Source organism: Procambarus clarkii, chromosome 35 (assembly GCF_040958095.1).
Source record: "Procambarus clarkii isolate CNS0578487 chromosome 35, FALCON_Pclarkii_2.0, whole genome shotgun sequence".
NCBI classification, from domain to species: domain Eukaryota; kingdom Metazoa; phylum Arthropoda; class Malacostraca; order Decapoda; family Cambaridae; genus Procambarus; species Procambarus clarkii.
In genome coordinates, this window is record NC_091184.1 from 20,353,592 (window position 1) to 20,376,729 (window position 23,138).

The 23,138-nt window shown below is 38.2% G+C and overlaps 1 long non-coding RNA gene across 1 annotated transcript; it reads right to left on the reverse strand.

Annotated features, from left to right (window-relative positions):
- Nucleotides 1-1,353: 1,353 nt before the first annotated feature.
- Nucleotides 1,354-16,047, reverse strand: LOC138371259 (uncharacterized). Its single transcript, XR_011230366.1, has 2 exons — nt 15,202-16,047; nt 1,354-1,690 (listed from the first exon to the last, which is right to left on the reverse strand). It is a non-coding gene; the product is annotated as an uncharacterized lncRNA (long non-coding RNA).
- Nucleotides 16,048-23,138: the final 7,091 nt, after the last annotated feature.

The following is a 23,138-nucleotide window of genomic DNA, read 5'->3' on the forward strand; positions in this document are numbered from 1 at the left end:
CATGCCCAAACCTCCAGCACTTATTGCAGAGCCGAGGAGATGGAATATTCTCCTGAACGGAGCATCTGGCACCAACAAGAATGACAGAGGGCGGAAGGATCCTACCATCAAAGTTAATCTTCACAACCCGAAGGGGCAGAAGGCGATAACCATGAGGGGGATGAGTAAACGTATCCACCTGGAGGACAGAATGACCCTGGGCCTTGAGGATATGCTTGATATCCTCGTGGTCTTTTCAGTCTTTTAGATTCCTAACACTAGTCGCAACATGGTGTGGGAGGAGAACAGTGCCAACACTGGCATTTACCCGAGCGTTCTTTGAGACCCGAACAGGGGTCTCGCCAAGGCCGAATAAGGAGGCTAAGCGGGTGGCTGCATCCTGAGAACCAGCAACGACACGGGTACCAAGACGGGTAGGGTTGAAGGTAACTGAGGCATCTACGGAATCTACAAGATGCCTATGAAGGGAAAAATTGTCAGGAGTTGAATGTAAAGGATGGAGGTCAAAGAAATTAGTCCACGTAGGAGGACCAAACAAAGCATGGTACGAATTAGTATGGGAAGGGAGCATAAGAGAGAGTAGCCATGGCGGGGACGGCGATGAGAACCTTTAGAGAGAGATGGGTCAAAAGGCGCAGTAGTCACAATAAGATTTAGCCATGCAAGGGGACGAGGCGGTCACCACAGCAGGCTTGGGGCTCGACCCAACCACAGAGGAGGGAGGGGAGCAGGAAGGAAGAGTCCGGTCTGGGCCTAAACCGAGCCCTGTAGCGGGGGCTACAGATCCCGGTCTTCCAGGACGGTCCAACTCAGGGGCCTGGTCACCCACCCCATGAGCCTGGCTAAGAGAAGTCGTGTCGTCATCCATGCACCAAACAATATCAAAAGTTTCGGACCTGGAACCAAGAGATACCACCTACCAGGGCAGCCAGGGAGGCTGAGCGCGGGCCAGTGCAGGAAGGGTGCGTTGACCCCAGCGGTGCTCCCCCTTTTCAACAGGGGAGTCCTACAACATCGTCCATTCTCCCACACTGGTGCTAAGACCCCATTCCCCCTATCGCACCAGCCTGGACACCCAACCATCCACTCAGGGCGGCCCTTCACAGGCGACCCCTCCAGCGGGTGGTCCGATGGCTCATAAGGCCCCTACGTGGTGCCCTTCAGCACGTCCACCACCCAAAAAGGGGCAGGAGAGGGGGCAATGGCAACCTACACCGGTCACAGGGAGGTGTACGTGAGCCCCTCACCACGGTAAGGAGGCACCACGGAGGGGTTAAAAGGGGCAATACCAGTCGTCTTGTACTCCAGAAATTATGAAACTTGACAGCAATAATAAGTTTTTAAACTCAAATATACTTTTATTGTTTATTATCAAGACAAGTTGAGGTACACAACTGTTAACAATCAAACCTTTATCTGTATACAAATCATGGAATACATTCTTAAGGAAAAGAACATCACTTGTGATACAGAAATCACAATATCATTATACATTTAATGAACACATCCACAAAGGCCGTAATGAGGGTTCGAACTTGTGTCCGGGCTAAGATGCACGCTAAGGTCTGACTAAGGTGCTTCTGGGATCATCCAGCACGTAAATCAGTACAGCCACGATGGGTCGCACCACTGCGGCCAGATCACTTCGCCGCCACACCCATACAAGCGACGCCATATTCAAGTGGTGTTCCTGCCAAAGAGAAAAAAAAAGATTCTCTATAATATTCTCTCTACTCCAAGTAAATACTTAACCTGTCCTCTGATAAAGAGCATCAGTTTTTGCTCATATGCATCACACAAGGCCAAAAAATTTACAAGAAAATGAAAGCAACTCAAAAAAGTGATGTACTGTCCCATTTTCTGTTTTGGAGCCTCTGGTAGGGTAGGAGAGACTACTTTAAATTGACCGTTTTCTTGTTGACATTGTGAAACCTTTGGAGGAAGGCCTGAAACACCATCCATCCCCTGAAACCTGGGTAATGATGATCACTGTTATTTATTACCCGAGGCAAACTTACATTACTGTATAGTGTGCCCAAAGCATGGACTTTGGGCGCGTGTGTTACGAACCAAAATTCCTCGCTCGAGCAAGAAGCTGTGAAGTCCACGCCATCTGTGAGTCCGCTCCCGAAAATCCTACAACATGGACAACGCCATCTAGTGATGACGAGAGATGCCGGCAATAAGTGCTGGATGCCTGTCCTAGTTGGCTCGTGACGTAGCCGCTGCTGACCTCTGGTGAGGTGGCGCTTAGACAGTGATCGCCATCTATGGAGCGAATAAGTGGACGTTTGTGTCTAAGCTAGTAAGTGATGTTTCCTAGTGATCCCATGTACAGGCATACCTCAGAATACGAGTTTAATCCGTTCCTGGAGACGCCTCGCCTTCCGAAAACTCGCATTCCGAAGTTAATTTCCCCATAAGAAATAAAGGGAAATGAATTAATCCGTTCCTGACTACCCCAAAAACCCCACATCAAACTAAATTTTTATACCTAATTTACCTAATTCATCTAAATAAACCTACAAAACTGTGTTCCAGTTATTACTTACCTTGCTGTCGAGTGCTGTAGGCGTATGGAAGATGGTGAGGAGGGGGGAGGAGGAGAGGAGTTACTGTTTGGAAGGGGAGTCCCCTTCCATAATCACATCACATAACCCCATGCCTTGTAACACTATGGATACCACTTCTCTTTCTAAATTTTTCAAACCAGCCCCTGCTTACCTTAAACTCTTTCTTATCTGCATCACTCATTGCAGGGGTATTCTTTAGAAGGTCTTCGTGCAACACCCTGGCTTTCTCACAAATAATGGCCTCCGAAACACTATCACCACTCAACTCCTTGTCGTGTATCCAAATTAATAACAACTTTTCCACTTCTTCAAGTATTTGTGGTCTTTGTGCCGTTAATGTTCTTACTCCTTTTGCCACTTTAGCACCCATATCCTTATTTTTCTTCTTAAGTATAGTGCATATTGTTGATGTGGCTTTGTTGTACTGCCTACAAAGTTCAACAACACGTGTACCGTTCTCATGCTTCCGAATGATCTCGTTTCTCCTCTATTGTCATCCTCACATGAGCTTTCTGGCCTTTATCCTTACCACTGGCTTTCTTGGGACCCATGGTGAGATATATAATAACAAATTGTATAGACAAATCACCAAAAATCCAACAAAACACTGAAAATCCGCGAGAAGAATTACAATACAATACAATTTTATTTAGGTCAGGTACATACATACAATAAATATTTACAAGGATTGTTTAACTTATAGGTATAGCTAGTACATACAATGCCTAAAGCCACTATTACGCAAAGCGTTTCGGGCATGATAAACTTAAATGACAAGCTTAATACTAATTGAGCATAATGAGTAGAATGAAAACAAGAAATGAAAACATAGATGAAAAAGCAGCACAAATACAATTATGTCGACAAACAGCGCTCTTTAAAGAAAAAAACAGACATTGGTTGACAATAGAAGGGTAAGGTAGGTTACAGGGAATTTATTAGGTATAGCTTCGCTTTTAACTTAAACTGGTTGAGAGAGGTACAGTCTTTAACATGGTTGGGAAGGTCATTCCACATTCTGGGCCCCTTGATTTGTAGAGCATTTCTAGTTTGATTAAGTCATACTCTAGGAATATCAAAACTGTATTTATTTCTGGTGTGATGCTCATGGGTTCTGATACAACCTTCTATGAAGCTTTTGAGATCAGGATTGGCATTATAGTTTAGCGTTTTATATATGTATAAAACACATGAGAGAATGTGCAGTGACTTAATGTCTAACATATTCAGAGATTTAAGTAGGGGTACAGAGTTGTGTCTGGGGCCAGAATTGGATATTGTCCTAATAGCAGCTTTGTGTTGAGTAATTAGAGGACGTAAGTGATTTTGGGTAGTAGAGCCCCAAGCACAAATACCATAGTTGAGATATGGATAGATAAGGGAGTAATAGAGAGTCACCAGGGCAGGGCGTGGTACATAATATCTGATCTTAGAAAGAATGCCCACAGTTTTTGAAACTTTTTTTGATATGTTTAGAATGTGTCCCTGGAAATTAAGCTTGTGGTCAGTGAGAATGCCAAGGAATTTGCCATCTAATTTGTTACAAATTTGGGTATTGTTTATTTTGAGATTTATTTGATTAGAGGATTTATTGCCAAACAGAATATAAAAGGTTTTGTCAATGTTAAGGGTGAGTTTGTTGGCAGTTAGTCACAGATGGACTTTATTTAGCTCAGTATTTACTGTGGCATTTAGAGCAAGGGGATCAGGACTGGAGTAAATGAAGGTTGTGTCGTCAGCAAATAGAATTGGTTTGAGGTGTTGGGAGGCATTTGGAAGGTCATTAATGTAGATGAGAAAGAGGAGAGGGCCAAGTATGCTGCCCTGGGGAACACCAATGTTGATGGGTAGGGTGGGAGAAATTGTATTATTCACAGAAACATATTGGAGCCTGTCAGTAAGGTAGGATTTGAGGTATTGTAGGGAGTGTCCTCTGACTCCATAATGATGTAATTTAAGAAGAAGGTTTTGGTGGTTGACAGTGTCAAAAGCTTTACGCAGGTCCACAAACAACCCAACAGAGAACTCATTTTTATCAAGAGCAGTATGAATCGAGTTAAGCATACTAATAAGTGCATCGTTAGTGCTTTTTTTGGGTCTGAAGCCATATTGGCAAGGGCTAAGTATATTGAGTTTGGCTAGATATGAGTAAAGCTGCTTATAGATAATTGATGTGGGGGTAGTCACTGAGCAATGGTAACAATGACAATGGTAAACTGAGGGGCGGAGGGGCGACGATCGCCGAACCACCACGCGCTAGGTCGGCCTGTACGCGTATCAACAAACTCGCGTCCCGAAGTAACCCTCGCCTTCTGAGACAAATTTTTGGAGTAAATACTGCTCGCCTTCCGAAAACCTCGCATACAGGGACAATCGCATTCCGAGGTACCACTGTAGTGTCCCCAGTACTGATGACGTGTCTGCTTTCAGAGTCAACCTAGGACGGCTGTGAGGTACGTTGAATCAGTCTACCCAAGGCAGCCAAGGTCTCTTCACCAGTCTGCTTTGAAGAAGCTGTGAGCCACCCCCGGACGAACTCTGCTGAGCGCGTGATAGCCTGCCTGAGGAGTGGCAGTGACAGGATTCGCCGTCTCCGGGGCTGGCTGGTGGAAGAGACCACCCACTGCGGTGCCGACCGAGGAGAGTGACCAGCGAGTCACACGAGGCTCCTGCCTAGGGCTCGCAACCTTAGTATTAGTCATGGAGTGGCCTAACAGCGAAGATGACTAGTACCTGCCAGCTACAGGCTGGACTGTAGTTGTAGGCCATCACGACGAGGCACCCAGTGGGATTGTAATTTGGCTGGCCTGTGGCCAGGGTAGATTCATGGTGGGTTCTGGGCCACGGAAGAGAAAACCAGGAAAGGCTACCCAGAGTGAGCATCGCCAAGTATCCAGTGTCTTCAGAGGAAGACTAAGATGTAAATACTGTGTTGTAATAATTCCCTTTTGTGACTTTAATTTACATATGGTGGTGGGAAAGGAATATATATAATTAAGTATACTTGTGTATTTAATGTACCACCTCCATTGATTTTACTTGCGTTATGGAGCTCACCCCTTGAAAGCCTCTACTAACTTGGGGCTGGATGCCCAAAAAACTAATACCATCAGAAAAGAACCCGGTTGCGTCCCAGTAGGGCCGTAACATAATTGGCATCCCCTGCGGGATCCGACCCCTTGTCAAGCATGTTTGACAGGGATGGTGGCGTAGTGCAATCTCCTGTAAATAATTCCCCTGTTTGTAATTATTAGGATGTTATACGTCCTGTTCAGTGCAGTGTGATTAAGTGCAATATTGGCAAGTGCGGTGCTCTGTGTGATTAAGTGCAGTATTGGCGAGCTCGGTGCTCGGTGCGATTAAGTGCAGTATTGGCGAAGTACAGTGCTCGGTGTGTTAAGTGAAGATAAAGGTAGTGATGGTGAAAGTAATGCGGGTAAACTGAATATAAGTTTTCTAACTGTCAAAATGCGAGCCTTGGAAATAAATCGTGAGATAGAGTGGAAGAAATTAGAAATAGAACAGGAAATTAAAGAGAAAGAAATGGCAATGAAAGAAAAGGAAATAGAGAAAGAACGAGAAATGAAAGAAAAGGAAATGGAAATGAAACGGTTGGAATTAGAAGAAAAGGAAAAAGAAAGGCAAGAAAGGGAGAAGGAAAGACTACACGAGTTAGAAGTATTGCGATTAGGTGGTCAGAGGAAAACAACGTTAACAAGTAGTTTTGATCCGGTAAGGAATATAAAGATGGTCCCTAAATTCAATGAAAAGGAAGTTTCGAAGTTCTTCGCAGCCTTCGAGAAAGTTGCTGCCTCTTTGGATTGGCCAAAGGAGAATTGGGTCATCATGATACAGTCCGTCTTGACTGGGAAGGCCCAAATTACCTACTCCACGTTGTCCCTTGATGACTCCAGTGATTACGACAAGGTGAAAAAGGTAATGCTCATGGCTTACCAGTTGTGTCTGGCTCCTGGAGACAGACACAAAGCAGTGAAAACTGTGATATCCGAAGCTGGAATTCATATAAGTTGGCATAAAATACACGAATATTCAAATGAAGAATAAACATTGTCAAAAATAGAGAGAATAGAAATAGAGAACACGGGACAAACAAAGACAAATTAAAACAGTATACTAATATCAAGATCAGGATCAGTGAAATTGGGGTTATGGGGCATAGATAAATCTAGCAAGAACAAGTAAATCTAGCAAGAACAGGTAAATCTAGCAAGAACAGGTAAATCTATCAAGAACAGGTAAATCTAGCAGGAACAGGTAAATCTAGCAAGAACAATGGAGTCAAGGTAGTGGTAGGATGAACCAGAGGTGGACTGACTGGGTCCAGAGCAGCATTGGAGAGCTGCGGTCAAGGCAATCAGGGAGAGGAGGGGCAGAAACAGGGGAGCGCACCTCATCAAGGGCAGCATCCAAGAGAGAATTGAGGGCCAAGGGAATTTCTATATTTGGGACAGAGGACTTAATCACCGAAATGGGAGGGGGATTCAGGGATAGAGTAGGAGTCGTAAGGTGAGGAAGAGATTGATGCCTTCTTACCTGCTGGGGAGGAAGTAGAGGAGCAAGGCTTATGTTTCTGATATAGATAGGTGTGCCAGCAGCATCGTACTGGGCGACAGCCATTGCAGTCTCAACAGGAGAAGGAGAAAAGGAGCAGTCAATAAAGTCAGTCAGGTGCAGTCACAGTGAGAGGTTGTGTTAGCTGGAGCTCCGATTGTTGTAACATTATTATTGCAATAATGGAAGGATTAGTGAAGGATTTGGTGAGTCTGGTTGGAGCTCTGAGAGCAGAGATAGATTCCCTGCAGGAGGAGGTACGACGGCTGAGACTTCGGGAGGAAACGAAGGAGGAGAGCAGTGTTGACGGGACCTCCTCGTGGGGAGTCGTGAAGGACAGGGGTCTTAAGAAGACCTTGACAAGGCCACCTACAGACGCCCTAAAGACAGCAAACTCATTTGCCGTGTTGGAGGACGAGTGCTGTGGTAAGCCTCCAGTTCACTCGGAACGGAAACCAGCGAGGAGCAGCGGAGCGCAGGCCCCTCAGGCTGCTCAGAAAGTTAAGGAGGTACCGAAGCGAATTTTGGTTGTGGGAGATTCCCAGGTGAGGTATTTAGACAGAACGTTTTGTGCCAGAGATAGGGGGAACAGATTAAGGGTTTGCTATCCGGGAGCTGGAATTGCCGATATTGTTGGAAACATGAATGATATTATGACGGGAAATGGGAACAAACTCATTATTTGTATTAGTGCAGGGGGTAATGATGTTGGACGAGTTAGGAGTGAGGAACTAATACAGAGATTCAGGACAGCCATAGAATTAGTTAGGAGCAAGGGAGGAATCCCGATCATATGTGGCATTTTTCTAAGAAAGGGAGTGGGAAATGAATGGATGTCGAGGGCACTTGGTGTCAATTGCCGGCTGGAAAGATATTGCAAATCAAATGCAATATCTTTCATAGACAACTGGGAACACTTCTATGGAAGAAATGAAATGTATGCTCGTGATGGGGTCCATCTATCGAGGGCTGGGGTTGTTGCTGTTGCGAACTCGTTGGAACCAGTGGTTAGAGGTGTTTGTTTGGGTTTAAACTGTTAGTAGATAGTGGTATGGGAATTGATTTGGAGGAAGGAGGTAATAAAAGTATGTGTTCGTGGGAGAAAAGAATTGGCAAAATGATCAGGGAAAGAAAAGGGCCTCAAAATAACAATTCACTTAGGGTATATTACACTAACAGCATAAGTCTAAGAAATAAAATTAACGAATTAAATGCTCTTGTCTGCACAGAAAAAATAGATATTATTGCACTTACCGAAACGTGGATGAATGTAGAAAATAGAGAACTATTAGCTGAATATCAAATAAATGGATTTAAACTATTTCACACATAGATATATTAGACGAGGAGGGGGAGTAGCCATATATGTTAGGGACAATTTGAAATGTAGTCTCAAAGAGGGAATCAAAACTGAGCCACACACAGAAACTAGTTGGATAGAATTAAACGAAAAAGCAAATAATATTATAAAAGGAGTTATATATAGGCCACCAAATTTAGACAGAATGGAAGCAAAGCATCTATGGGATGAAATATCTAGAGCATCTAGATCTAACAGTATTTATGTCATGGGTGACTTTAATTTTAGTGGAATAAACTGGGTGAACAAAACAGGGAATAGTGAAGCAGAAGATTTTCTAGAATTAATTGACAATTGCTTTCTTACGCAAAACATTAAGGAACCAACGCGGGAAAATAATATTTTAGATTTAGTGTTAACTAACAGGGAAACACAAATTAATGACATCGAAATAGGGAGTGAGCTAGGGAACAGTGATCAGAAAGTAATCAGATTTAGCATAGAATGGAATAGACCTGTAGGAGAAAATTCTGGTAAAGTGCCAGATTTTCGAAAAGCTGATTTTAATAGCCTAAGAATTTTTTGGGGGTCAAATAGATTGGAAAGTCTTGGGTATGGGGTGTGGGCCGATCTTGGAGCGAGACATGAACCCAGCGATAGGTGACGTAAAAGGGGATTTCGATGTGGATTTAATATATAACTTATTTAAGAATATTCTAAACAAAGCACAGGAACGTAGTATACCATACAAATTGAACAGATCGAATACTAATGACCCAAAGTGGATAACAAATAATTTAAGAACCTTATAGGGAATAAGAGAGCTTGGTACAAAAGGATTAAGAATGGGGAAGTCAGTTTAGAACAGGAATTCATACAACTGGTTAGAAATGTTAAAAAAGAGATTAGGACAGCAAAAAGAAACTATGAAGTTCGCATAGCAGAGCAAGCAAAGTTAAATCCTAAAGGGTTTTTTCAGTTATATCGAACTAAGACTAGGGAAAGGATAGGTCCATTTAAATCTGAGACAGGTCAAATAACGGATAATGACAAGGAGATGAGTAGTATTTTTAACAAATATTTTATATCTGTATTTACTAAAGAAGAACTTAACAATATGCCTTCAGCCGAACAAGTCTATGTGGGTGGGGATGAGGACAGGTTGACTAGTTTAGCAGTTACCAGGGAGGATGTAATTAAACAATTAGAAAAACTAAAACCAAACAAATCCCCAGGGCCGGATGAAGTGTTTGCCAGGGTGCTTAAAGAATGCAAAGAGGAGCTTTCTGAGCCACTGTCTACCATATTTAATAAATATATATCAATCTATATAATAAATATATATATAATATAATAAAATATATATCTATATATCAATCCATTAATGTAACATCACTTGTATGTATATACCTTACCTGAATAAACATCTGAATCTGAATCTGAATCTAAATCAATAGAGTCAGGCAGAGTGCCAGAGTCATGGAAGGTAGCTAATGTGGTACCAATTTTTAAGAAAGGAGATAGATCACTTGCGTCAAACTATCGGCCAATTAGCCTAACGTCTATTGTGGGAAAGTTACTTGAATCAATAATTGCAAATACAATTCGTCTACAAATACAATTGCAAATTCAATTCGTGAATCAATAATTGCAAATTCAATTCGTGAATCAATAATTGCAAATACAATTCGTCAATCATCATTGTTGATGTGATGACTTATATTGAATTTTGTAACTAGCTCATCAAGATTGTAACTTGCTTAGCTAAATGAATTGTGGGGTTCAGTCCCTGAGCCCATTATGTGCCTCTGTAACCCTTTCCACTACCGCCCACAAGATGGGTATGGGGTGCATAATAAATGAGCTAAACTAAACTCAAATTCGTCTCCATCTTGAAAAACATAAATTAATAAATGAGTCGCAACATGGTTTTACAAATGGCCGTTCATGTTTAACAAATTTACTAACGTTTTATTCCAGCATAGTTGAGGCAGTTGATAGTGGTAAGGATTGTGATGTTGTGTACCTTGACTTTAGCAAAGCTTTTGATACAGTGCCACATGAAAGACTAATTAAAAAATAGAAGCTCATGGTATTGGGGGTGCTATATTAAGTTGGATTAGGTCATGGCTATTCCATAGGAAACAGAGAGTTAGTATAAATGGGGTTAAGTCAGAGTGGGATAATGTTGTTAGTGGAGTACCTCAGGGCTCTGTCCTGGGACCTCTGTTGTTTATAATATATATAAATGATTTAGATTCAGGTTTGAGTAGCAACATTTGCAAATTTGCCGATGATACGAAAATCGGTAGGGAAATTAATTCGGAGGAGGACTCACTATCACTTCAAGTTGATCTAGATAGGGTTCTGAAATGGTCAAAGGATTGGCAAATGCAGTTTAATGCTGATAAATGTAAAGTTCTGAGGCTAGGTAATGATGATAGAGTTACAAGCTAGATGGTGTTGAGATTGTGAAGTCGGATTGCGAAAGGGATCTGGGAGTTATGATCAGTAAGAATTTAAAACAAAAGGATCAATGCATGAATGTTCGTAATAAGGTGAATAGGACACTGGGATTTATTAATCGAAGCGTTAGTAACAAGACACCTGGTGTGGTTCTTAAGCTATATCTTGCTCTAGTTAGGCCCCATTTAGATTATGCAGTTCAGTTTTGATCGCCGTATTATAGAATGGATATAAATTCACTTGAATGTGTCCAAGGATGGCTAAGTTAATTCCCCAAATTAGAAATATTTCATATGAAGAAAGATTAACAAAGCTTAAGTTGCATTCACTGGAAAGGCGAAGAGTGAAGGGTGACATGATAGAGGTTATCAAGTGGATGAATGGACATAACAGGGGAGATATTAATAGAGTATTAAAAATATCAACACAAGACAGAACACGAAACAATGGGTATAAATTTGATTAAGTTTAGATTTAGGACAGACTTGGGTAAATACTGGTTCAATAACAGGGTTGTTGATTTGTGGAACCAATTGCCGCGTAATGTGGTGGATATAGGGTCCCTCGATTGCTTCAAGCGCGGGTTGGACAAGTATATGAGTGGGATTGGGTGGTTATAGATAGGAGCTGCCTCGTTTGGGCCAATAGGCCTTCTGCAGTTGCCTTTGTTCTTATGTTCTTAATATGAAGATTGCTGGGAGGAGGGACAACGACCTGGATGGACACGCGGTGTGTGGAGGGAACACTGGGAAGGAAGGGAAGGGAGACACCAGACAGAGAACCAGGAGGAAGACCCTCTGGCCCAGAATTCAGTAGAGCAGGTGAGGTGGTGGTGGTGGTGTCCAGGTCCATGGCCTGGAAACGGTTGCAAAACTGAGATAGGGAGTGGGAGAGGGCGACAAGTGGAACGCAATATACGAGTATAAGACATGCCAGAGGAAGATAAAAGATGGCGTACTTGGCGTCTCACCTCAAGAAAAGATAAATGATTCTGATGTTTCAAATTGAGGATGGCTTCCTCAAATTTGTATTGCACACATGTGCGAGAGAAGGTAGGGTGGGCATCAATGCAATTGATGCAGTGAGCTTGGGAAGAAAAGCACTGTCTTATAATGACCTGAGTATCCACACAAGGGACATCAGAGATATGGCACTTGTGCATTTGAAGGGACCATGCACAAATTTCCAGCACCTATTGCAAAGGGGAGGAGAACAGATGCTCCTTCAGGAGCATCTGGCACCAGCAAGAATTACGGAAGACGGAAGGGACCTACTATCAAAAGTGATCTTCATTACACAAAGAGACTGGGCAGGATGACCACGAGGGAGGTCGAGTAACATATCAATCTGGAGCATTGAATGGCCTTGGGTTTCAAGGATATGTTTACTATCCTTCTGGCAATCTATTGGGGCAATATATATATATATATATATATATATATATATATATATATATATATATATATATATATATATATATATATATAATGTTGTACCTAGTAGCCAGAACGCAGCACTCAGCCTACTATGCAAGGCCCGATTTGCCTAATAAGCCAAGTTTTCCTAACATTTTTTCTATTTTTTTCTTATGAAATGATAGAGCCACCCATTTCATTATGTTTGAGTTAATTTGTTTATATTTGACTTAAAACTAATGTAGATATGTAAAACTAATATTACTGAACCTAACCAACCCTACCTAACCTAACCTAACCTATTTTAACCTAACCTAAACAAACTCAACTACGTCAATAATTCATGTTCTTAATATAATATAATAATAATAATTCAAATAAACTAACTGCAAACAATTTATTGAAAATAAAGAAAATCACTTGGCCTTTTAGGCAAATTGGGCCTTGCATAGTAGGCCGAGAAGAGTGTTCTGGCTACTAGGTATGACATAAATATATGTATAAATATATATATACATTATATATATATAATGTATATATAATATATGTATATAATGTATTTATAATATATATATATATATATATATATATATATATATATATATATATATATATATATATATATTTTGTGTAATGACATTTTCAAATAAAATTAGATAAATATACACACATACCAAAAGAATAGGGGTGGTAGGAGAAGAAAATATCAAAGTGTTCAGTGAGGATCCACAAGGTCTTCTCTGAGTACTCTTTATTTTCTTCTCCGAGGCTATGGGTCCCTACACTTGCACCAGAGGTGGTACCCCTTCTAGGTTATTAAATATATATATATATATATATATATATATATATATATATATATATATATATATATATATATATATATATATATATATATATATATATATATATAATGTCGTACCTAGTAGCCAGAACGCACTTCTCAGCCTACTATGCAAGGCCCGATTTGCCTAATAAGCCAAGTTTTCCTGAATTAATATATTTTCTAAAAAAAAATTCTTATGAAATGATAAAGCTACCCATTTCATTATGTATGAGGTCAATTTTTATTTATTGGAGTTAAAATTAACGTAGATATATGACAGAACCTAACCAACCCTAACCTAACCTAACCTATCTTTATAGGTTAGGTTAGGTTAGGTAGCCAAAAAAGTTAGGTTAGGTTAGGTTAGGTAGGTTAGGTAGCCGAAAAACAATTAATTCGTGAAAACTTGGCTTATTAGGCAAATCGGGCCTTGCATAGTAGGCTGAGAAGTGCGTTCTGGCTACTAGGTACGACATTATATATATATACATATATATATATATATATATATATATATATATATATATATATATATATATATATATATATGTCGTACCTGGTAGCCAGAACGCACTTCTCAGCCTACTATGCAAGGCCCGATTTGCCTAATAAGCCAAGTTTTCATGAATTAATGATTTTTCGACCACCTAACCTACCTAACCTAACCTAACTTTTTCAGCTACCTAACCTAACCTATAAAGATAGGTTAGGTTAGGTTAGGTAGGGTTGGTTAGGTTCGGTCATATATCTACGTTAATTTTAACTCCAATAAATTTTTTTTTACCTCATACGTAATGAAATGGATAGCTTTATCATTTCATAAGAAAAAAATTAGAAAAAATATATTAATTCAGGAAAACTTGGCTTATTAGGCAAATCGAGCCTTACATAGTAGGCTGAGAAGTGCATTCTGGCTACTAGGTACGACATATATATATGTATACACACACACAAGGAACATTGGGTTTGTTAGGGGTACATAGCATGGTGTTTACATTCTTGTAAAGCTACTAGTACATGCAGCGTTTCCAGAAGGTCCTTAATCTAATGGATAATTTTAAGTAGGGAAATTGTAGCAAAATTTATAAAAAGTTGACAGATACTTTGTAAAAAAAAAAATGAGAGAGATTACTAGGTATATTAAAGCACATCGATAGCTCTGATTGATTGCATTGACAGCTATCACCAGTCGCTACATGGTGCGGGAGAATAACTGTGTAAGTCCTAGCATTTAACTAGGCATTTTTGTTGATCCAAACCGGGGTTTCCCAATGCAGGACAACGAGGCTAAGCAGACAGTAGCTTCCCGAGAAGGAGCTGCAAAGAAACACGTACCAGTATTCGTGGGGATAAAAATGACAAAGGTATCCACCAAATCAACGTGGTGTTTATGGATGAATAAATCATCAGGACCAGTAGAATCAACATGACTAAGATCAAAATACTTAGTCCATGTAGCAGAACCAAATAAAGCTTGGAACGTATTAGAACTGGAAGGAATCGTGTGAGTGTGACTGCGGAGGGAACAGCACCGAGCACCCCCAGTAAGAGGGGGGGGGGGGGCAAAGAGGCCCAGTTGTTACAATGAGAGATGGAGCCACTCCATGTGATGAGGTGGTCATCACTGGGAGCTTGGGGCTCAACCCAGCCACAGAGGTGGGAGGGGGAGCAGATAAGGGTAGTTGGGACCTGGTGGACCAAGCACTCACAAGTCAGGTCAGGTAACCCTAACCCGTGTTACATTACAACAATAATGTCCATAACTTAGCTACAGAGTATATTACATTTTAAATAAATTTTCACAGAGAACATAAACAGAAAGCACATTATTTTTTACCTAAATATGAAGAAAAACATTTAAAGCTTTGATTTATCTTTGCTAAACTAAAGAGATATTTCTATACTTATAAGCAATTTTGAATTTTCCTATAGTGACAGCTTCTCTAGTTCTTGCTTGGTCATCTAACTTTCATAAAAGAACAATATAATAAAATATCTTGATCTTTACCTTTCATGGTGAAGTGTATTTCTCAAACAAAATAGAATTACCTTTGAAGAACATCCAACTGACATTGTGATAGCACACTGTTAGATTAAAGTTAAGTTAATATACCTATATGTCCCTCATTATCCTTCAACGTTCTCTTAATTACCTTCCACACTCTAAGTGTTTAGCCTATTATCTGCATGTATCATTTTGTGCCTCTTCATATCACGAAGACGACTGAATCTCTTCCCACACTCTGGACACTCGTGAGGCTTGTCACCTGAATGTACTAACATGTGCCTTATTATATTTCCACGTTCTCTAAATTTTTTGCCACACTCAGCACATTGAAAAGGTCTCTCATCCGAATGCACCATCCTGTGAGTCTTCATATGTCCACGTTTACTGAATCTCTTCCCACACTCTGGACACTCATGACGTTTATCACTTGAATGCACTAACATGTGAGTCTTCATATTTCCACGCTCACTGAATCTTTTCCCACACTCTGGACACTCGTGAGGCTTGTCACCTGAATGTACTAACATGTGAGTCGTCATATTTCCACGTTTACTGAATCTCTTCCCACACTCTGGACACTCGTGAGGCTTGTCACCTGAATGAACTAACATGTGAGTCGTCATATGTCCACGTTGACTGAATCTCTTCCCACACTCTGGACACTCGTGAGGCTTGTCACCTGAATGCACTAACATGTGCCTTATTATATTTCCACGATCTCTAAATTTTTTGCCACACTCGGCACATTGAAAAGGTCTCTGATCCGCATGCACCATCCTGTGAGTCTTCATATTTCCAAGCAGACTGAATCTCTTCCCACACTCTGGACATTCATGTGGTTTGTCACCTGAATGCACTAACATGTGAGTCTTCACATGTGAAGGACAGGTGAATACCTTCGGACACTGTGGACACTGGTGAGTCTTCATCTTCTTTATGACAGGTGCAGTTTGTGTGAAGGTTTTCTCCCCCGGATGTTGGGAGAAGCGTCAAGGCTTGAGTGTTGTTTCTTAGAGTTAGACTTGATGTGAGCACTTGGTGGTCAATGGTGGTGCGTCTTCTTTATGATAGGTGCAGTTTGTGTCAAGGTTTTCCCTTAATGCTCGTGCTGGACATCACCGGCTGGGGCGCTAAAATGGCGGCGGTTGTTTACCCTCTCATCACCTAAGCGTTCCAATGTTTTTGTCTGGTTCCACATATCATTTTTCCTACTTCTTATTTATGTTTATAACTGGTCATTTACAATTAACGCTTGTATTTATCCTCATGTTTTTCAATCAAAGAATGTACTTTGGAATTGTTTCTTTAAACATAATGCCACACGATTACACTTTTTGAAGGAAACAGCTCTCTCACTGGGATACAAGATACTCCTTACATTGACAACACTAATTTTTTTGCCATTTCGGAAACCAGTTTTGGACGTTTCGCTTATGTGTACGTGTTCAATATTAAATCGACTATATAATGTTATTAATAATTAAATTATTATAAATTAAATAATTAAATTATTTATTATAAATAAATACTTAAAAAATGTATTATGTATGTTGTATTAAAAATTAAAAATACGGATGTACACTATTTCACTCGGAGATATTTGCATAATACGAATTATAATCTGAAAATATATACATATAACAATGTATAACCATGAATGAAAAATCAAACAGGAAATTACTTAAGCACATACGTGATAATCAATTCAATTTCTTTCTTTATTATGCACCCCATACCCATCCCGTGTGCGGTGGTGTAAAGGATTACAGAGGCATATAATTGGTTCAGGAACTGAACCCTCTAGTTCGTTTAGCTAAGCAAATAACAATGTTTGACGCTAGTTACAAAATTAACAATGTTGCATACACATGTACACACCCTCATATATACATGTACATATATATATATACGTATACACATATACATACACATACATATCTAATCACCCACACAAATAATCTTTGTGTCACAAGTGACACAAAGAGGTGTCACAAGTGATCAACAAGAGGCTCACAACAGTCACTATACAAGGCACTTTACATCTATAGTGAGTCACACAGTTACTATAGTCTTGCTCCACACCCACCCAACTGGGCGGCAGCTTTACAGTCATGTGCTCCACACCCACCCAACTGGGCGGCAGCTTTACAGTCATGTGCTCCACACCCACCCAACTGGGCGGCAGCTTTACAGTCATGTGCTCCACACCCACCCAACTGGGCGGCAGCTTTACAGTCAGGTCCATGCATTACCTACAGTAAGCAAATTTTGGATACTTCACTAAGATTTCGGGCAGCACATCATTATGAATGAAGTACTTACACAATTCTTGGACACTATTAATGGTGTTATCTCTAAATTCCGCAATTTTTTCACATTCCATTATATAATGCCGCAAAGTATGCGAATAGTTCTGCTGACAGTTTACATTTAGTCAAATCTACATCAGCAGATGTTACAAACTGCCAGAGGTATTTGTAGCCGAGCCTAAGCCTAGCAGTGGTAACATCTAGAAGTCTGCTAACATTATTGGATGACCCATAGACGTGCGGTTCTTCCTGCATAATAGAATGATGATAGATGGAGTAACTGGTGTGAATTTCACTTTGCCTCAAGTCTCCGTAATTTAGTTGATGTTCCTGGGATATTGCTGCCCTCAGACTACTCAAAGGCAGTCCAAGTTGGTAATCAATCAACCTGTCCTCTTAAAAAGAACGTCGCTTTTGGCCGTTTGCCCGTATGGCCGAATATGGACGTAATTTGAAAATGAAAAAAAATTGAAAATAAATTTGGGATTTTTTTTTCAACAACAGTAAGTCAAGGGTCCTCTGCTAGGTTAGGTGGGCAGGAAATTCTCATAAAGTTTCAAAACGTTATGAAAAACGTTAATTGAAAGTTCCTCCTCTAAGCTCTCCGAGGAGGGCCGGACGACTCAAACAGAAAACGGAACAGTACGTCACTTTTGTGAGTCGATTTCATTTCAAATTACGTCCAAATTTGGCCATAGTGCGCATACAAGCCAAAAGTGACGTTATTTTTAAGAGGACGGGTTGAATCAATTCCCTCTTTACGAGCAAAAGTCTTGGCTAGCTCATCGGTTCTATCATGCATTCGGAGACCAATAATCAACACGTCATAATATACTTTGGCTGATATGTTCATCAATATGGAAGTTCTTAAGTTTTTTTCCTTTCATAATTTTCCTTCGTGGTTATACATTGTCTTCAACTCTACATTGTCATACTATTCATTACGTGTTAATTTTTTCATGAAGCCTGTGAGGTGCGGATAAAAGATAAACTTATAGCCAGTTTTTTTTTATTTACTCTTTGTAATTCTTCATATAGAATATCGTAGCATTATATAGAATAGGGTAGCAGCACAATGCCGCGTATACCTAAGCTTATCAATGAAAAAAAGGGATTTATATACACACACACACACATATATATATATATATATATATATATATATATATATATATATATATATATATATATATATATATATATATATATATATATATATAAATTTATATATATATATATATATATATATATATATATATATATATATATATAAATATATATATATATATATATATATATATATATATATATATATATATATATATATATATATATATATATATATATATATGTCGTACCTACCCAGCAAACATTTTCATGTTTTTAAAACATCCTAAAAACGACATTTCATTGTTTTCAGCACGTTTATAATTACGTTTAGAAAAGGTTTTTTGAGAACTTTTATATACAACCTTAGAACGTAAATAATTAACATTTCTAAAAACTTTTTTATAATCTTTTAATTACCTACATTAAAACGTTTAGGGTAAATTAGGGTATAATAATTTTTTATTTCATATATGAAATAGAAAGGGAGAGAAAGAAAGAAGACATATCTGAGAAAGAAATGGACATCCTATATATGTATGTGCAAATTACAAATAAATAGGGTACAAAAAGAGAATTAAAATATTATATTTAATTAAGAATGAGTAATACAACAAAATATATGTAATAGCTCGAAATATAGACTATATCTATAACAGAATATAAAAGTAAAAATCTAAAAATCTATAAAAATTTATATATGCAATATGTGAACACAATAGATTTCGTGATCAAGCAGCCTGTGATTCATGTCATGCTGAGATCAGTCTGATATTACAAGCAGTTATTGTTACTTAAAACTAAAACAAGTAAAATTTCCCGAGTATACATATAACACTATAGTTTTTCTATGACTAAAAATAAAAATCAATAAATCAAAAGTTTAGGACTAATTAACTAAAAATAAAAATCTACAAGTGAATGTAAACACAGTCAAGTATAATATTCATGTAGAAAGAGAAAGAGGATTTCTTTCTTTCAGAGAAAGAAAGAGAAAAAGAAAGAGAAAGAAAACAAGAGAAAGAAAGAGAAAGAAAGAAAAAGAAAAAGAAAGATAAAAAGAAAGAGAGACAAAATGTATATTATTCAAGAGAACTTGACAATTAAGCACCTTCAAACAATTCATGATCAAGCAGGCTGTGATTCATGGCATGCTGAGATCAGTCTGACGTCACAAGCAGTTATTGTTACTTAAAACTAAAACAAGTAAAATTTCCTGAGTATACATTATATACTATATAACATAACACTATAGTTTTTCTATGACTAAAAATACAAATTATAAATCATTTATTCAAATTATAAAGTAAAATCTTAAAGTTTAGGACTAATTAACTAAAAATATAAATCTACAAGTGAATGTAAACACAGTTAAGTATAATATTCATGTAGAAAGTGAAAGATTTTTCTTTCTTTCAGAGAAAGAAAGAAATAGAAAAAGAAAGAGAAAGAGAAAGAAAGAGAAAAACAAAGAAAGAAAGAGAGAAAGAAAACAAAAGAGAAAGAAAACAAAAGAGAAAGAAAGAAAAAGAAAGATAGAAAGAAAAAAGAGAGAAAAAATATATATTATTCAAGAGAACTTGACAATTAAGCACCTTCAAACAATTCATTCAAGCAGGCTGTGATTCATGGTATGCTGAGATCAGTCTGACGTCACAAGCAGTTATTGTTACTTAAAACTAAAACAAGTAAAATTTCCTGAGTATACACTATATACTATATAACACAACACTATAGTTTTTCTATGACTAAAAATACAAATTATAAATCATTTATTCAAATGTTAGCACCATGCAAGAAGAGAGGAGACAGAACAAAATTAAGGCAAGGGGAGAGAAGACAGAATAGAAACAACAGAGAGGGGAGAGAGAAATGAGAGAACATTGAAGAGAAGGGGAAGAGAAAGACAAGATAAGAAAAAGATACAAGATAAAAACGACGCAAGTGAATTCCACAAATGTAAAAAGTAAAGGAAGAGAGAAGCTAGAAGAGACAGAAAACGAGAGGTGTTAGAAGAGAGGAGGAAAGGAGAGATAAAAAGAGACAAGAAAAACAGGAAACGTAAAAGAAATTAAAAAAAAGGGACATTTGTGAGGAGAGAAAATAAAGAGACCAGAGAAGACCATATATCAAGAGTGAGGATAAACACTTAATTGTGAATTTTCTTAGTAGACATCCTCTGCCTCTTGTTGCCCCTCTTGTATACGAATCGTACTTGCAAGTTTTCCCTGAAAAGATATTAACAAAATTAATTAATATTTATTTGTTTATATAGATTACACACACACAAATATATATATATATATATATATATATATATATATATATATATATATATATATATATATATATATATATATATATATATATATATATATATATATATATGTATATATATATATATATATGAGGGAAGGGGATGTTCCCTCCATGCTGGATATTATATTTACCAGGAAAGAGGAGAGATTTATCATTCAGTACCTCCCTCCCTTGGGTAAAAGTGACCATGTCTTTTTGGGACTAAAGTATGCAATGCATTATAATCTGGAAGAAAATGAGCTTGAAGCAGTTGAAAAACCTGATTTGTGGAGAGGTCATAATGGGGAACTAAGATATTTCCTAAAGGAATTTGACAGAAACACTTGCTGTTAAGACATTAGGACATCTTCGGACATTAGGACATCTTCAGAACGAGTGGATTTACAGGTCGAGAACTGGACATAAATAGGCAGGAGAGAATGGTGGAGTGAGGCGAGGTACAATACGTGGACACTGCAGAGGGCCTATTGGCCCATCCGATGCAGCAACCACACACAGGCCCAAACATAGATTGGGAGATGGCTTCTTCAATAATGAATTGTAATAGTACCTATAACAGAAACATAATTGGATCTGCTTTGATACAGATCACAAAGAAAGTAAATTGAACATTAGCAGCGGTTTATATAACTTAGATCCATTTTTAATAGATCAATTAAAGGGCGATTTAAGTAGGATCATTGGAACACATTTGTCTCACTAATTCATTGTAAATATTTACTATTTTTATGCTATGATTATCCATGTTTGGGCCTGTGTGTGGTTCCTGCATCGGAAAAATTCTTGTTTCAATTTTCCTCCGTGGTCTGACACTGACTATCTATCTATCTATATATCTATCTATATATCTATATATATATATATATATATATATATATATATATATATATATATATATATATATATATATATATATATATGTCGTACTTAGTAGCCAGAATGGACTTCTCAGCCTACTATGCAAGGCCCGATTTGCCTAATAAGCCAAGTTTTCATGAATTAATATATTTTCTCTAATTTTTTTCTTATGAAAAGATAAAGCTACCCATTTCATTATATATGAGGTCAATTTTTTTTATTGGAGGTAAAATTAACGTAGATATATGACCGAACCTAACCAACCCTACCTAACCTAACCTATCTTTATAGGTTAGGTTGCGTTAGATAGCCGAAAAAGTTAGGTTAGGTTAGGTAGGTTAGGTAATCGAAAAACAATTATTTCATGAAAACTTGGCTTATTAGGCAAATCAGGCCTTGCATTGTAGGCTGAGAAGTGTGTTCTGGCTACTAGGTACGATATAAATATATATATATATATATATATATATATATATATATATATATGTCGTACCTAATAGCCAGAACGCACTTCTCAGCCTACTATTCAAGGCCCGATTTGCCTAATAAGCCAAGTTTTCATGAATTAATGTTTTTTCGTCTACCTAACCTACCTAACCTAACCTAACCTAGCTTTTTTTGGCTACCTAACCTAACCTTACCTATAAATATAGGTTAGGTTAGGTTAGGTAGGGTTGGTTAGGTTCGGTCATATATCTACGTTAATTTTAACTCCAATAAAACAAAATTGACCTCATACATAGAGAAAAGGGTTGCTTTATCATTTCATAAGAAAAAAATTATAGTAAATATATTAATTCAGGAAAACTTGGCTTATTAGGCAAATCGGGCCTTGAATAGTAGGCTGAGAAGTGAGTTCTGGCAATTAGGTACGACATATATATATATATATATATATATATATATATGTCGTACCTAGTAGCCAGAACTCACTTCTCAGCCTACTATGCAAGGCCCGATTTGCCTAATAAGCTTAGTTTTCATGAATTAATGTTTTTTCGACTACCTAACCTACCTAACCTAACCTAACCTAACGTTTTCGGCTACCTAACCTAACCTAACCTATAAAGATAGGTTAGGTTAGGTTAGGTAGGGTTGGTTAGGTTCGGTCATATATCTACGTTAATTTTAACTCCAATAAAAAAAAATTGACCTCATACATAATGAAATGGGTAGCTTTATCATTTCATAAGAAAAAAATAGAGAAAATATATTAATTCAGTAAAACTTGGCTTATTAGGCAAATCGGGCCTTGCATAGTAGGCTGAGAAGTGAGTTCTGGCTACTAGGTACGACATATATATATATATATATATATATATATATATATATATGTCGTACCTAGTAGCCAGAACGCACTTCTTGGCCTACTATGCAAGGCCCGA